Below are 13,922 nucleotides of genomic sequence, written 5' to 3'. Positions count from 1 at the left end.
CCTTTCCCCACACTCTCTCCCCTTCCCCTCTCTCTATCCCTTTCCCCAAACTCTCTCTCCTTCCCCTCTCTCTATCCCTTTCCCCACACACTCTCTCCTTCCCCTCTCTCTATCCCTTTACCCACACTCTCTCCTTCCCCTCTCTCTATCCCTTTCCCCACACTCTCTCCCCTTCCCCTCTCTCTATCCCTTTCACCACACTCTCTCTCTCCTTCCCCTCTCACTATCCCTTTCCCCACACTCTCTCACCTTCCCCTGTCTCTATCCCTTTCCCCACACTCTCTCTCCTTCCCCTCTCTCTATCCCGTTCCCCACACTCTCTCTCTATCCCTTTCCCCAAACTCTCTCTCCTTCCCCTCTCTCTATCTCTTTCCCCACATTCTCCCCTTCCCTTCTCTCTATCCCTTTCCCCACACTCTCTCTCCTTCCCCTCTCTCTATCCCTTTCCCCACACTCTCTTCCCTTCCCCTCTCTCTATCCCTTTCCCCACACTCTCTCCCCTTCCCATCTCTCTATCCCTTTCCCACACTGTTTCCCCTTCCCCTCTCTCTATCCCTTTCCCCACACTCTCTCTCCTTCCCCTCTCTCTATCTCTGGCCCTCTCTGCACTTCACCCACAGTCTCTCTCCTTCCCTTTACTCTCCCTCTCCCCATCCGCCTTCTTGTCTCCCCAAGAGGAAAGGACAGAGTGGGAGGGGGAATGGGAGAGAGAGGAGGTGAAGAAGGTGAGAGAAATGTGTAGTGAGAGGGTGAAAACAGGGGATTTGAATGGAAGGAGAGGTGGAGGGGAGTGAGAGCCTTTTCTTGGGATGGTCTCTGAACTGTTTCATACTTAAAAGAAAACATGTGGTGGATTAATGGCTAGTTCAGAAACAAAAACTAACTTTGCACAGGCCCCAGTGAGATTTGAACTCACGACCCCTGGTTTACAAGACCAGTGCTCTAACCCCTGAGCTATGGAGCCACTGATACAGGATTGCTCTTATTCCCGTTAGTGCAACACAACATGGCTGATTACCTGACCATGGAAAAGGATAGCAAACTGAGAAAAACCTTGACAATGTACAGACTTAGTGAACATAACCTGGCGATCGAAAAAGGTAGACACAGGCAGACCCGGCTACCAATAGAGGACAGGATATGTTCTCATTGCAGTCAGGGTGTGGTGGAGACAGAGATGCACTTCCTCACAGCTTGTAGAAAATATCAGGGCATAAGGGAGAATTTCTGCCCAAAATTCACAAAAATATGCCCGGAATTCAGAAATTTGAATGATGACCTAAAACTCCCATACCTATTAGGGGAAGAGAGAAATTGTGTAACCTTAGCGGCACACTATGTTACAGCTTGCCATAAACAGAGGGACAACCACTAAATATAAGAAAAGAGTATATACAAATTATATATGAATGTATATTTATACACTCAGGATATATCTGTTTCTACACTGTATGGATAGATCAGTGTTTATGTGTTCAACCATGAATGTTTTTCGATGCTTTGGCAACATAAGATGTACCTTGTCATCATGCCAATAAAGCGATTTGAATTGAATTGAATTGAACAGTGCTGTGCGTTTGAAGAATGAGGCAGGGCGCAGTTCACCACTCAGATTGTGTCTCATCCCCCGTTACCTGCCTCAGGCTCTTCAATAGTCACCTCACAACTACAATAGAGCAACTTTCCCATGCTAAAACGTCCCAAGGCAACTTAGTTACACATCTCTCTCTCAGTCTCTCTGCCTCCTTCTTTCTATATTTCTCCCTCTTTGTGTCTCTACCACTCTCTCTCTATCTTTCTCTCTATCTTTCTGTCACTCAATTCAATTCAATTCAATTCAATTCAAATCGATTTATTGGCATGACAAGTTACATCTTATGTTACCAAAGCATCGAAAAACATTCATGTTTGCTCACAAAAATACCGATCTATCCATACAGTGTATAAACAGATATATCCCTGAGTGGAAAATATACTTTCATATAATTTATATGTACTCTCTTCTTATATTTAGTGGTTGTCCCTCTGTTTATGGCAAGCTGTAACATAGTGTGCCGCTAGTGTTACACAATTTCTCTCTTCCCCTAGTAGGTATGGGAGTTTTTGGTCGTCTCTGTCACTCCCTTTCTACCTCTTTCTCTTTTCTATGTGTCTCTCTCACTTTTTCTCTGTTTCTCACTCTCATTTTACCTCTCTCTCTCTCACTTGTTCTCTCTCTCTCTCTCTCTCAGTTTCTCTCTCTCCTCTCTCTTTCTCTCTCTCAATTCTCTGTCACTTCTCTCTCTCTCTTGTTCTCTCTCTCCTCTCTCTTTCTCTATTCTCATTTCTCTCTCTCACTTCTCTCCAACTTCTCTCAATTTCTCTCAATTCATCTCTCTCTCACTTCTCTCTTTCTCTCTCAACTTTCTCTCTTCTTCTCTCTATCTTTTCTCTCTCACTTCTCTCTCACTCTCACTTCTCTCTCAATTTCTCTCTCTCACTTTCGCTAACTCCTCTCTCTTCACTCTCACTTTCTCTATCTCTCATTTTCTCTCTCCATCCCTTTCTCTATATCTCTCTTGTTCTCACTTTCTCATTCTCTCTCTCGCACACTTCTCTCTCACTCACATTCTATCTCTCTTGCTTTATTACTCTCACTTCTCTATCACATTCTCTCTCTTCTCTCTTGCTCTTTTACTCTCTCTCACTTTCACTCTCACTTTCTCTCTCTCTCCCTGACTTGCACTCGCTCTCTCGCTTTCTCTCTCCCCTTCTCACTCTGTCTCTCTGCTTCGCTCTCTCTCCCCTTCCACCTCCCTCCTTCCATCTCTCCACTTCCCCTCCCTCTATCTCCTTCCCTCTCTCCACTTCACCCACACACTCGCCCCTTCCCCTCCCTCTATCTTCTTCCCTCTCTCCACTTCACCCACACTCTGTCCCCTTCCCCTCTCTCTATCCCTTTCCCCACACTCTCTCTCCTTTCCCTCTCTCTATCTCTTTCCCCACACTCTCTCTCCTTCCCCTCTCTCTATCCTTTCCCCACACTCTCTCTCCTTCCCTCTTCTCTTTCCCCACACTCTCTCTCCTTCCCCTCTCTCTATCCCTTTCCCACACTCTCTCTCCTTCCCCTCTCTCTATCCCTTTACCCACACTCTCTCTCTCCCTTTCCACACTCTCTCTCCTTCCCTCTCTCTATCCCTTCCCACACTCTCTCTCCTTCCCCTCTCGCTATCCTTCCCACACTCTCTCTCCTTCCCCTCTCTCTATCCCTTTCCCCACACTCTCTCTCCTTCCCATCTCTCTATTCCCTTTCCCCACACTCTCTCCCTCTCTCTATCCCCTTCCCACACTCTCTCTCTCCCTCTCTCTGTCTCTGGCCCTCTCTGCACTTCACCCACAGTCTCTCTCCTTCCCTTTACTCTCCCTCTCCCATCCGCCTTCTTGTCTCCCAAGAGGAAAGGACAGAGTGAGAGGGGGAAGGGTAAGAGAGAGGAGGTGAAGAAGGTGAGAGAGAGAGGGGAATGTGCAGAGAGAGGATGAAGGGGAGAACAGGGGATTTGAATGGAAGGAGAGGGGGAGGGGAGTGAGAGCCTGTTCTTGGGATGGTCTCTGAACTGTTTCATACTTAAAAGAAAACATGTGGTGGATTAAGGGCGAGTTCAGAAACAAAAACTAACTTTGCACAGGCCCCAGTGAGATTTGAACTCACGACTCCTGGTTTACAAGACCAGTGCTCTAACCCTGAGCTATGGAGCCACTGATACAGGATTGCTTTCATTCCCGTTAGTGCAACACAACATGGCTGATTACCTGACCATGGTAAAGGATAGCAAACTAAGAAAAACCTTGACAATGTACAGACTTAGTGAACAAACCTGGTGATCGAAAAAGGTAGACACAGGCAGACCCGGCTACCAAGAGAGGACAGGATATGTTCTCATTGCAGTCAGGGTGTGGTGGAGACAGAGATGCACTTCCTCACAGCTTGTAGAAAATATCAGGGCATAAGGGAGAATTTCTACCCAAAATTCACAAAAGTATGCCCGGAGTTCAGAAATTTGAATGACGACCAAAAGCTCCCATACATATAGGGAAGAGAGAAATTGTGTAACCTTAGCGGCACACTATGTTACAGCTTGCCATAAATAGAGGGACAACCACTAAATATAAGAAAAGAGTATATACAAATTATATATGAATGTATATTTATACACTCAGGGATATATCTGTTTCTACACTGTATTGATAGATCAGTGTTTATGTGTTCAACCATGAATGTTTTTCGATGCTTTGGCAACGTAAGATGTACCTTGTCATCATGCCAATAAAGCGATTTGAATTGAATTGAATTGAACAGTGCTGTGCGTTTGAAGAATGAGGCAGGGCGCAGTTCGCCACTCAGATTGTGTCTCATCCCCCGTTACCTGCCTCAGGCTCTTCAATAGTCACCTCACAACTACAATAGAGCAACTTTCCCATGCTAAAACGTCCCAAGGCAACTCAGTTACACTCTATCTCTCTCTCAGTCTCTCTGCCTCCTTCATTCTATATTTCTCCCTCTTTGTGTCTCTACCACTCTCTCTATCTTTCTCTCTATCTTTCTGTCACTCAATTCAATTCAATTCAATTCAATTCAAATCGCTTTATTGGCATGACAAGTTACATCTTATGTTGCCAAAGCATCGAAAAACATTCATGTTTGTTCACAAAAATACCGATCTATCCATACAGTGTATAAACAGATATATCCCTGAGTGTATAAATAGACTTTCATATAATTTATATATACTCTCTTCTTATATTTAGTGGTTGTCCCTCTGTTTATGGCAAGCTGTAACATAGTGTGCCGCCAGTGTTACACAATTTCTCTCTTCCCCTAGTAGGTATGGGAGTTTTTGGTCGTCTCTGTCACACCCTTTCTACCTCTTTCTCTTTTTCTCTGTGTCTCTCTCACTTTCTCTCTGTTTCTCACTCTCATTTTACCTCTCTCTCTCTCACTTGTTCTCTCTCTCTCTCTCTCAGTTTCTCTCTCTCCTCTCTCTTTCTCTCTCTCAATTTCTCTGTCACTTTCTCTCTCTCTCTTTCTCTCAGTTTCTCTCTCTCCTCTCTCTTTCTCTCTCTCAATTCTTCTCTGTCACTTTCTCTCTCTCTTTCTCTCAGTTTCTCTCTCTCCTCTCTCTTTCTCTCTCTCAATTCTTCTCTGTCACTTTCTCTCTCTCTCTCTCTCACTTTCTCTCTCTCACGTTGACTATCTCAATTGCTCTCTCACTTGCTCTCCCTCTCTCACTTTCTCTCTCTTTTTCTCTCTCACACTCTCTTTCTCTCTCTCTCTCTCTGTTTCTCTCTCTCATTTTCTCTCTCTCTCACTTTCTCGCTATCTTTTTCTCTCTCACTTTCTCTCTCTCACTCTCACTTTCTCTCCCACTCAATTTCTCTCTCTCACTTTCGCTACCTCCTCTCTCTTTCTCTCTCTTTCACTCTCTCACTTTCTCTATCTCTCATTTTCTCTCCCTCCATCCCTTTCTCTCTATCTCTCTTGTTCTCACTTTCTCATTCTCTCTCTCGCACACTTTCTCTCTCACTCACATTCTATCTCTCTTGCTTTATTACTCTCACTTTCTCTATCACATTCTCTATCACTTTCTCTCTCCCCCTTCCTCACTCTCTCTCACTGTCTCTCTCTTTCTCTCTTGCTCTTTTTACTCTCTCTCACTTTCACTCTCACTTTCTCTCTCACATTCTCTCTCTCTCTTTCTCTCTCTTTCTCTCTCTTACTTTCTCTCTCCCTCTCTCTGACTTGCACTCACTCTCTCACTTTCTCTCCCTCTCCCCTTCTCACTCTGACTCTCTGCTTCGCTATCTCTCGCCTTCCACCTCTCTCCTTCCCTTTCTCTATCTCCTTCCCTCCTTTTCTCTCTCCTCTCCCTTCCCAATCTGTCTCTCCCATTTCCCCTCTCTCATTTCCCCCTCCTCCATCCGCCTCTCTCTCCCCTTCCCCTCGCTCTCCCTCCCTCCTCTCTTCTCCCTCTCTCTTCTTTTCACTCTGTCTCTCCGCTTAACTCTCTCTCTCCCATTCCGCCTCTCTCCTTCCATCTCTCCACTTCCCCTCCCTCTATTGCCTTCCCGCTCCACTTCACCCACACTCTCTCCCCTTCCCCTCCCTCTATCTCCTTCCCTCGCTCCACTTCACCCACACTCTCTCCCCTTCCCCTCCCTCTATCTCCTTCCCTCGCTCCACTTCACCCACACTCTCTCCACTTCCCCTCCCTCTATCTCCTTCCGTCTCTCCACTTCACCCACACTCTCTCCCCTTCCCCTCCCTCTATCTCCTTCCCTCTCTCCACTTCACCGACACTCTCTCCCCTTCCCCTCCCTCTATCTCCTTCCCTCTCTCCACTTCACCCACACTCTCTCTCCCCTTCCCCTCTATCTCCTTCCCTCTCTCCACTTCACCCACACTCTCTCCCCTTCCCCTCCCTCTATCTCCTTCCCTCTCTCCACTTCACCCACACTCTCTCCCCTTCCCTTTTCTCTCTCCCTCCTTCTACTCTCCCCAAGAGGAAAGGACAGAGTGAGAGGGGGAAAGAGAGAGGAAAGGGGAGAGAGTAGGAGGAAGGGAAGTGGTGAGAGAGCGGGGAAAGTGTCGAGAGAGGAGGTGAAGGGGAGGTGGGGAAGGTGAGAGAGAGGCGGAGGGAGAGAGAGAGTGAAGAGGGATGTATAGAGAGAGGGTGAAGGGGGAGAGAGAGAGGGGTAAGGAGGAGAGAGAGGCAAAGAGTGGGCGTTCAGGGGAATTGAACAGAAGGAGAGGGGGAGGTGGAGATGGGGAAGGGAGAGAGAGCCTGTTCTCGTGTTGGGCTCGGAGCTATTTCATACTTAAAAGTAAACATGCTGTGAATTAACAGTGAGTTTAGAAACAGAAGCTAAATTTGTTGAGGTAGTGGGGAAAATGCTAGAGTCCATTATAAAAGATGTAATTGAATAGCACTTGGAAAACAGTGACAGGATCGGACAAAGTCAACATGGATTTACAAAAGGTAAATCATGCTTGACTAATCTTGACTAATCTACTGGAATTATTTGAGGATGTAACTGGTAGAATAGATAGGGGAGAACCAGTGGATGTGGTGTATTTGGACTTTCAGAAGGCTTTCGATAAGGTCCCGCATAAGAGATTAGCATGTAAATGTAAGGCACATGGGATTGGGGCAAAGTACTGACTTGGATAGAGAACTGGTTGGCAGACAGAAAGCAAATAGTTGGAATAAACGGATCTTTTTCCGAGTGGCAGGCAGTGGCAAGTGGGGTACCGCAGGGGTCAGTCCTAGGAACCCAGCTATTCACAATATATATTAATGATCTAGACGAGGGAACTAGATGTAATATCTCCAAATTTGCAGATGACACAAAGCTAGGTGGGCGTGTGTGCTGTGAGGAGGATGCCGAGCAACTCCAGTATGATTTGGACAGGTTGGGTGATTGGGCAAGTGTATGGCAGATGCAGTGTAATGTGGATAAATGCGAGGTTATCCACTCCGGTGGTAAAAACAGGAAGGCAGATTATTATCTGAACGGCAATCGATTGGGAGAAGGGGAAGTGCAACGAGATCTGGGTGTCCTTGTGCACCAGTCACTGAAGCATGCAGGTGCAGCAGGCGGTTAAGAAGGCAAATGGTATGTTGGCCTTCATAGTGAGAGGGTTCGAGTACAGGAGCAAAGATGTCTTGCTACAGTTGTACAGGGCCTTGGTGAGACCACACCTTGAGCATTGTGTGCAGTTTTGGTCGCTTTATCTGAGGAAGGATGCAATTGCCATGGAGGGAGTGCAGCGAAGATTTACCAGACTGATACCTGGGATGGCAGGAATGACGTATAAGGAGAGATTGGGTCGATTGGGCTTATACTCGCTGGAGTTTAGAAGAATGAGAGGCGACATCATTGAACTTATACATTTCTAACAGGACTAGAAAGACTAGATGCAGGAAGGATGTTCCTGATGGCGGGGGAGTCCAGAACCAGGAGTCACAGTCTAAAGATAAGGGGTAAGCCATTTAGGGCTGAGATGAGGAGGAATTTCTTCACCCAGAGAGTGGTGAACCTGTGGAATTCTCTACCACAGAAGGCAGTTGAGGCCAATTCATTAACTATATTCAAGAAGGAGTTAGATATATTTCTTAAGGCTAAAGGGATCTGGGGAGAAAGCAGGGACCGGGTACTGAGTTGGAAGATCAGCCATGATCTCATTGAATGGCGGAGCAGGCTCGAGGGGCCGAATGGCCTACTCCTGCTCCTATCTTCTATGTTTCTCCCTCTCTCTGTCCCATTCCGCTTCTCTCCTTCCATCTCTCCACTTCCCCTCTATCTCCCTTTCACCCACACTCTCTCTCCTTCCCCTCTCTCTATCTCCTTCACTCTCTCCACTTCACCAACACTCTCTCTCCCCTACACCCTCTCTCTCCCTTTCGCCTCTGCTCTCCCCATCCTCCTTCTACTCTCCGCAAGAGGAAAGGACAGAGTCAGAGGGGGAAAGAGAGAGGGTAAGGTGAGAGAGTGAGCGAAGGAGGAGAGAGAGGCAAAGAGGGGGATTACAGAGGAATTGAGCAGAAGGTAAGGGAGAGGTGGAAAGATTGGGAAGGGAGAGAGAGCCTGTTCTCGTGTTGGTCTCGGAGCTGTTTCATACTTAAAAGTAAACATGCTGGAAATTAACAAATTTGCATAGGCACCAGTGAGATTTGTACTCACGACCCGTGGTTTGACAAAACTAGGGCTCTAACCCCTGAGCTATGGAGCCATCTGTACTGGGTTGTTTCTCATTCCAGTTAGTGCTGTGTGTATGAAGAATGAGGCAGGGCGCAGTTCACCACTCAGATTGTGTCTCATACCCCGATACCTGCCTCAGGCTCTTCAATACTCACCTCTCAACTACAATAGAGCAACTTACATGTACTAAAACGTCCCATGGTAACTCAGTTACACTCTCGATAGCAAAATACTGCAGATCACAGAAACCCCACTGTGCAGATAGAGGCCATTTCGGCCCATCGAGCCTGCACCGACACATATCCCACCCGATCCCCGTAACCCCTACACCAACACATGTCCCACCCTATCCCCACGTCTTTAATCCCCCTAACACTAAGGGTCAATTTATCATAGCCAATCAACCTAACCGCACATCTTTGGACTGTGGGAGGAAACCGGAGCACTCGGAGGAAACCCACGCAAACACGGGGAGAATGTGCAAACTCCACACAGACGGTCACCTGAGGCCGGATTCGAACGCAGGTCTCTGGCGCTGGGAGGCAACAGTGCTAACCACCATGCCACCGTGCTGCTAGAAATCTGAAATAACAACAGAAAAGGATGGAAAAACTGAGCAGGCCAGGCAACATCCTTGGAGAGAAATTATAGAGTCAACGTTTCGGGTCCGCACTGAACACAGGGCCCACACTGAACACAGGGGCCGTACTGAACACAAGGCCCGTATTGAACACAGGGCCCGCACCGAACACAGGGCCTGCACCGAACACAGGGCCTGCTTTCTCTCCCCCTTTCCCTCACTCTTCTCTCCCTCTCTCCTCTTTTCACGCTGTCTTACCACTTCCCGCCTTCCAGCTGTCCATTTCCCCTCTTTATCTCCTTCCCTTTTCTTTCTCCCCTACACACTCTCTCCCTTTCACCTCTTCTCTCCCCATCCTCCTTCTACTCTCCCCAAGAGGAAAGGACAGAGTGAGAGGGGGAAAGAGAGAAAGTAGAAGGAAGGGAAGTGGTGAGAGTGGAGGTGAATGGGAGGTGAGAGAGAGGGTGAAGGGGTGAGAGAGATGCAAAGAGGGGGAATTGAACGGAAGGAGAGGGAGAAGTGGCGATTGGGATCCTGATTTTGTGTTGGCCTCCGAGCATTTTCATGCTTAGAAATAAACATACTGTAAATTAACAAATTTGCAGAGGCTCCAGTGAGATTTGAACTCACACCCCCTGGTTTACAAGACCAGTGTTCTAACCACTGAGCTACGGAGCCACCTGCAAAGAAGTGTTTCTCATTCCAGTTAGTGCTGTGTTTTTGAAGAATGAGGCAGGGCGCAGTTTATCACTCAGATTGTGTCTCATCCCCCGATATCTGCCTCTGGCTCTTCAATAGTCGCCTCTCAACAACAATAGAGCAAGTTTCACGTACTAAAACGTCCCAAGGCAACTCAGTTACACTCTATCTCTCTCTCAGTCTCTCTGCCTCCTTCTTTCTATATTTCTCCCTCTTTGTGTCTCCACCACTCTCTCTCTATCTTTCTGTCACTCTCTGTCCCTTTCTAGCTCTTTCTCTTTTTCTCTGTGGCGCTCTCACTTTCTCTCTCTTTCTCGCTCCCTCTCCATTACTTTTACTCTCTCTCCCCTTCGCCCTTCCTCAGTCTCATTGCTCTTCCTCCATCCGCCCTTCTCGCATCTATTCTCTCACACTCTCCACTTTCCCGCTCTCTCCCCTTCTCACTCTGTCTCTTGCCCCCTTCCACCTCTCTCCTTCTGTAGGGGGGCATCTTTTAACCGGTTTACGGTAATTTGCCTGGTCAGGCAGCTTTGCCCGCACCCTGACCAATGCCAACCTTTTACCTGGTTTACGGTAATTTACCTGGTCAGCAGCCTTTGCCTGCTACCCTTAAACCAATTCAAACAGCGGTTTCGAATTGCTACCCCACCTTCTAGTTCTGACTGAAGGACTTACAATTAATGATATATTAAAAGCGGACAACTGGTCTGGGTGTGAGAAAGTCAAACTTTATTAACCTAAAGAAACTGTAATCAAATTTAAACTATACCACATTAACACAGTAATTACAGTAACATTGCTTAAATGGGGGAAGGCAGACGGGAAAAACGAGGGATTGATGGCTACAATGTTGATTAAACAATGTTAGCAATTTCCCCTAAATCACCCCCCCCCAACTCCTGACTAGGTGGCCTTGCTGAGGAGTTAGAAACCCTGCTCACCTGTGGTCCAGCGAAGTAAGAGAGAGAGATAGCTTCTCAGGAGCTAGCTTTTATATCTTGCCAACTCCTGTTTGGCACTGAAAAAGGTCTGTGTGCAAAATTCACGCCCAAAAGTTCCAATACACAAAAGAAAGCCATGACCGGCTGATTCAAAGTGACTGATTTAATGTGTCTGCACTCTGGGGCTGAAGTGTACCCGCCCACATCCAGAGTTCACCTGGGCTAAAACAAAAGGGAATCCAACTGCCTTATTGTTTAGAATTGGGTGATTCAAAAACCCATTCATTCCTGAACTGTTGCATATCAAAAGACCTTTTCCTGAGTTTAGATGTATCTATTGTGTGTAAGTGCTTTGAATGGGTTTGGATTTCTGTGTAAATAGAAGCCAATTGTTCTGCGGTTTCGGTTCAAGTGGGCTAATCCCGTAAGTAAATCAACATCCTGCAGTTTTGTATAAACAAACCTTGCCTCTCCACAAAAGGGAAACTCCCTGGTTTGATTGACAGGTCTTTCACACAGACACATTACAAGCTGTACCAGCTGCTTTTCCAAGCCACACTGTTCTTGGCCAATGCTTTCTGACGGCCATTTGAAAACCTTTTTGTGATTGACCAGGCTCAAGGGCACAAATTCAAATCAAATGTACTGTCTTAATGTGTGCGAATATTTCCACAGAACTCCTCGATTCCGGTGTTGTCCATGTGCTGTCCATCTCAGAGCAGTCTTTCGTGGCTCTGAGTATGCTTTAAAAACATTGATCCAACCCAGCGGCAATTCAAAACACATAATTCTTCAACAACGATGTGGACCAATATTTCCCGATCTTCAAGGAAAATAGGGGAATTTTGCAAACCCCTACACTTCCTCTATCTCCTTCCCTCTCACCCCTTCCCTTCATTCTTCTCTTCCCTCCCCTTCTAACTCTGTCACTCCCTCTTGCCTCTATTCTCCTTCCCTTCCCTTCTCTCTTCTCTCCCTTCCCACTTTGTTCCCCTGTTTCATTTCCCCCTCCTCCATCTGCCTCTCTCTCCCCTTCCCCTCACTCTATCTCACCTTGCCGCTCTCGGCATCCCCCCTCTCCAACTCCCACCTCTCTCTCCCTTTCCCCTCATTCTCCCTCCCTCTTCTTTCTCTTCTCTCCTCACGCTGTCTTACCGCTTCCCGCCTCCCGCTGTCCACTTCCCCTCTCTCTCTCTCTCCTTCCCTTCATCTCTTCTCTCCCCATCCTCCTCCTTCTACTCTCCCCAAGAGGAAAGGACAGAGTGAGAGAGGAAAAGGGAGAGATGTGGTGAGAGAGAGGCAGGCAAAGAGAGGGAGTACAGGGGAATTGAACGGAAGAGGGAGAGGTGGAGATTGCGCCTGTTCTCATGTTGGTCGTGGAGCTGTTTCACACTTAAAAGTAAACATGCTGTGAATTAACAAATTTGCTGAGGCACCAGTGAGATTCGAACTCACGACCCCTGGTTTCCAAGACCAGTGCACTAACCCCTGAGCTATGGAGCCACCTGCACTGGATTATTTCTCATTCCAGTTAGTGCTGTGCGTTTGAAGAATGAGGCAGGGCGCAGTTCACCACTCAGATTGTGTCTCATCCCCCGATACCTGCCTCAGGCTCTTCAATAGTCACCTCTCAACAACAATAGAGCAACTTTCACGTACTAAAACGTCCCAAGGCAACTCAGGTCCACTCTCTCTCTCTCTCAGTCTCTCTGCCTCCTTCTTTCTATATTTCACCCTCTTTGTGTCTCTACCACTCTCTCTCTATATCTTTCTGTCACTCCCTTTCTATCTCTCTCTTTTTCTCTGTTTCTGTCTCACTCACTTTGCCTCTCTCTCCTCTCTGTCACTTTCTCTCTCTCGCTACCTCCTCTCTCAATTCAATTCAATTCAAATGCTTTATTGGCATGAAAGTTTACAGAGAACCATATTGCCAAAGCTTACATAGCAAAAAGGTACAGTTTTCCAACATTCTGTAGGTGTCAATCGATTTGACATTTGTTGGGTACATACAATATTACTTTTAAACAATATTAATTTTAAACAGTCTTTGTACTTCATTTGGTACGTTCAATATTAATTTTAAACAGTCTTAATTTTAAACAGTCCTCAGGTTGTGACATGTTGTTACATATTTGGCCCCAAGGTATGGTCTGTCTCCTTCTCCTAGGACTAATCTCAATTTTGACAGGTCATCCAATTCCTTGAAATCTGGGGTTGTTTGGCTTAGCTTGTTGAATAATATGTTTCTTGATGTGTTGAATTTTTCACATTTTAGGAGGAAATGCATTTCTGTTTCAACCTCGCCGGCCAGACATTGATCGCATATTCTATTCTCTCTAGGCTGCCAGGATTTCTTGTATCTGCCTTTTTCAATTTCCAGTTGGTGGTCGCTTAGTCTGTACCTGGTGAGGGTCTGTCTCTGTTTTGTGTCTCTGATGGTCGTGAGGTAGTCTGCCAGTTTATATTCTCTTTTTAGGGCCCGGTAACATTCTAATCTGCTTTGGCTTTCGGTTATTTTGTTCCAATGTTCCAGGTAGGTTTCTTTGCATTGTTTAATGATTTGGTTCACTCGGATTGGTGTTTGGACGGCTGTGTTGGTCTGGGCTGGTCAGGGTCCGGCTGAGTACTTAGTTTCAGTAGCAGCTGACTCAGGGGACTCTTTTCTGGGTTTAGCTCTTGGGTCTGAAAGGCTTTGAAATGAAGGGTGTCTGGGGAGCTAGATTTGAGGTGATTTAGGAAGTTTAGTGCTCGTTTGTGGATGTTTATTATCAGTGGGTATCTGCCTAGTTCGGCTCTGCATGCATTTGTTGGCGTTTTTCTTTGGGTGCGAAGGATGCTTCGGCAGAATTCTGCATGTAGGGCTTCTATTGTGTGTTTTTCCCATTTAGCGTAGCTTTGGTGATTTAGCGGGCCCCATACTTCACTACCGTACAGTGCAATGGGCAGGATTATGCTGTCAAATATTT

The 13,922-nt window shown here is 46.7% G+C and overlaps 3 non-coding genes across 3 annotated transcripts; all 3 read right to left on the bottom strand.

The window, feature by feature from the left end:
- Positions 1 to 891: 891 nt before the first annotated feature.
- Positions 892 to 964, bottom strand: trnat-ugu (transfer RNA threonine (anticodon UGU)). Its single transcript has one exon. It is a non-coding gene; the product is annotated as a tRNA-Thr (tRNA).
- A 2,699-nt stretch (positions 965 to 3,663) lies between these two features.
- Positions 3,664 to 3,735, bottom strand: trnat-ugu (transfer RNA threonine (anticodon UGU)). The gene has a single exon. It is a non-coding gene; the product is annotated as a tRNA-Thr (tRNA).
- A 6,186-nt stretch (positions 3,736 to 9,921) lies between these two features.
- On the bottom strand, positions 9,922 to 9,994 carry trnat-ugu (transfer RNA threonine (anticodon UGU)). Its single transcript has one exon. It is a non-coding gene; the product is annotated as a tRNA-Thr (tRNA).
- Positions 9,995 to 13,922: the final 3,928 nt, after the last annotated feature.

This window comes from Somniosus microcephalus, unplaced genomic scaffold (genome assembly GCF_052327205.1).
Source record: "Somniosus microcephalus isolate GS21.2 unplaced genomic scaffold, FLI_Smic_1.0 unresolved_chr2, whole genome shotgun sequence".
Classification (NCBI taxonomy): Eukaryota; Metazoa; Chordata; class Chondrichthyes; order Squaliformes; family Somniosidae; genus Somniosus; species Somniosus microcephalus.
The sequence above is the reverse complement of the archived record's forward strand: the minus strand, read 5'-3'. Positions and strand labels throughout refer to the sequence as shown.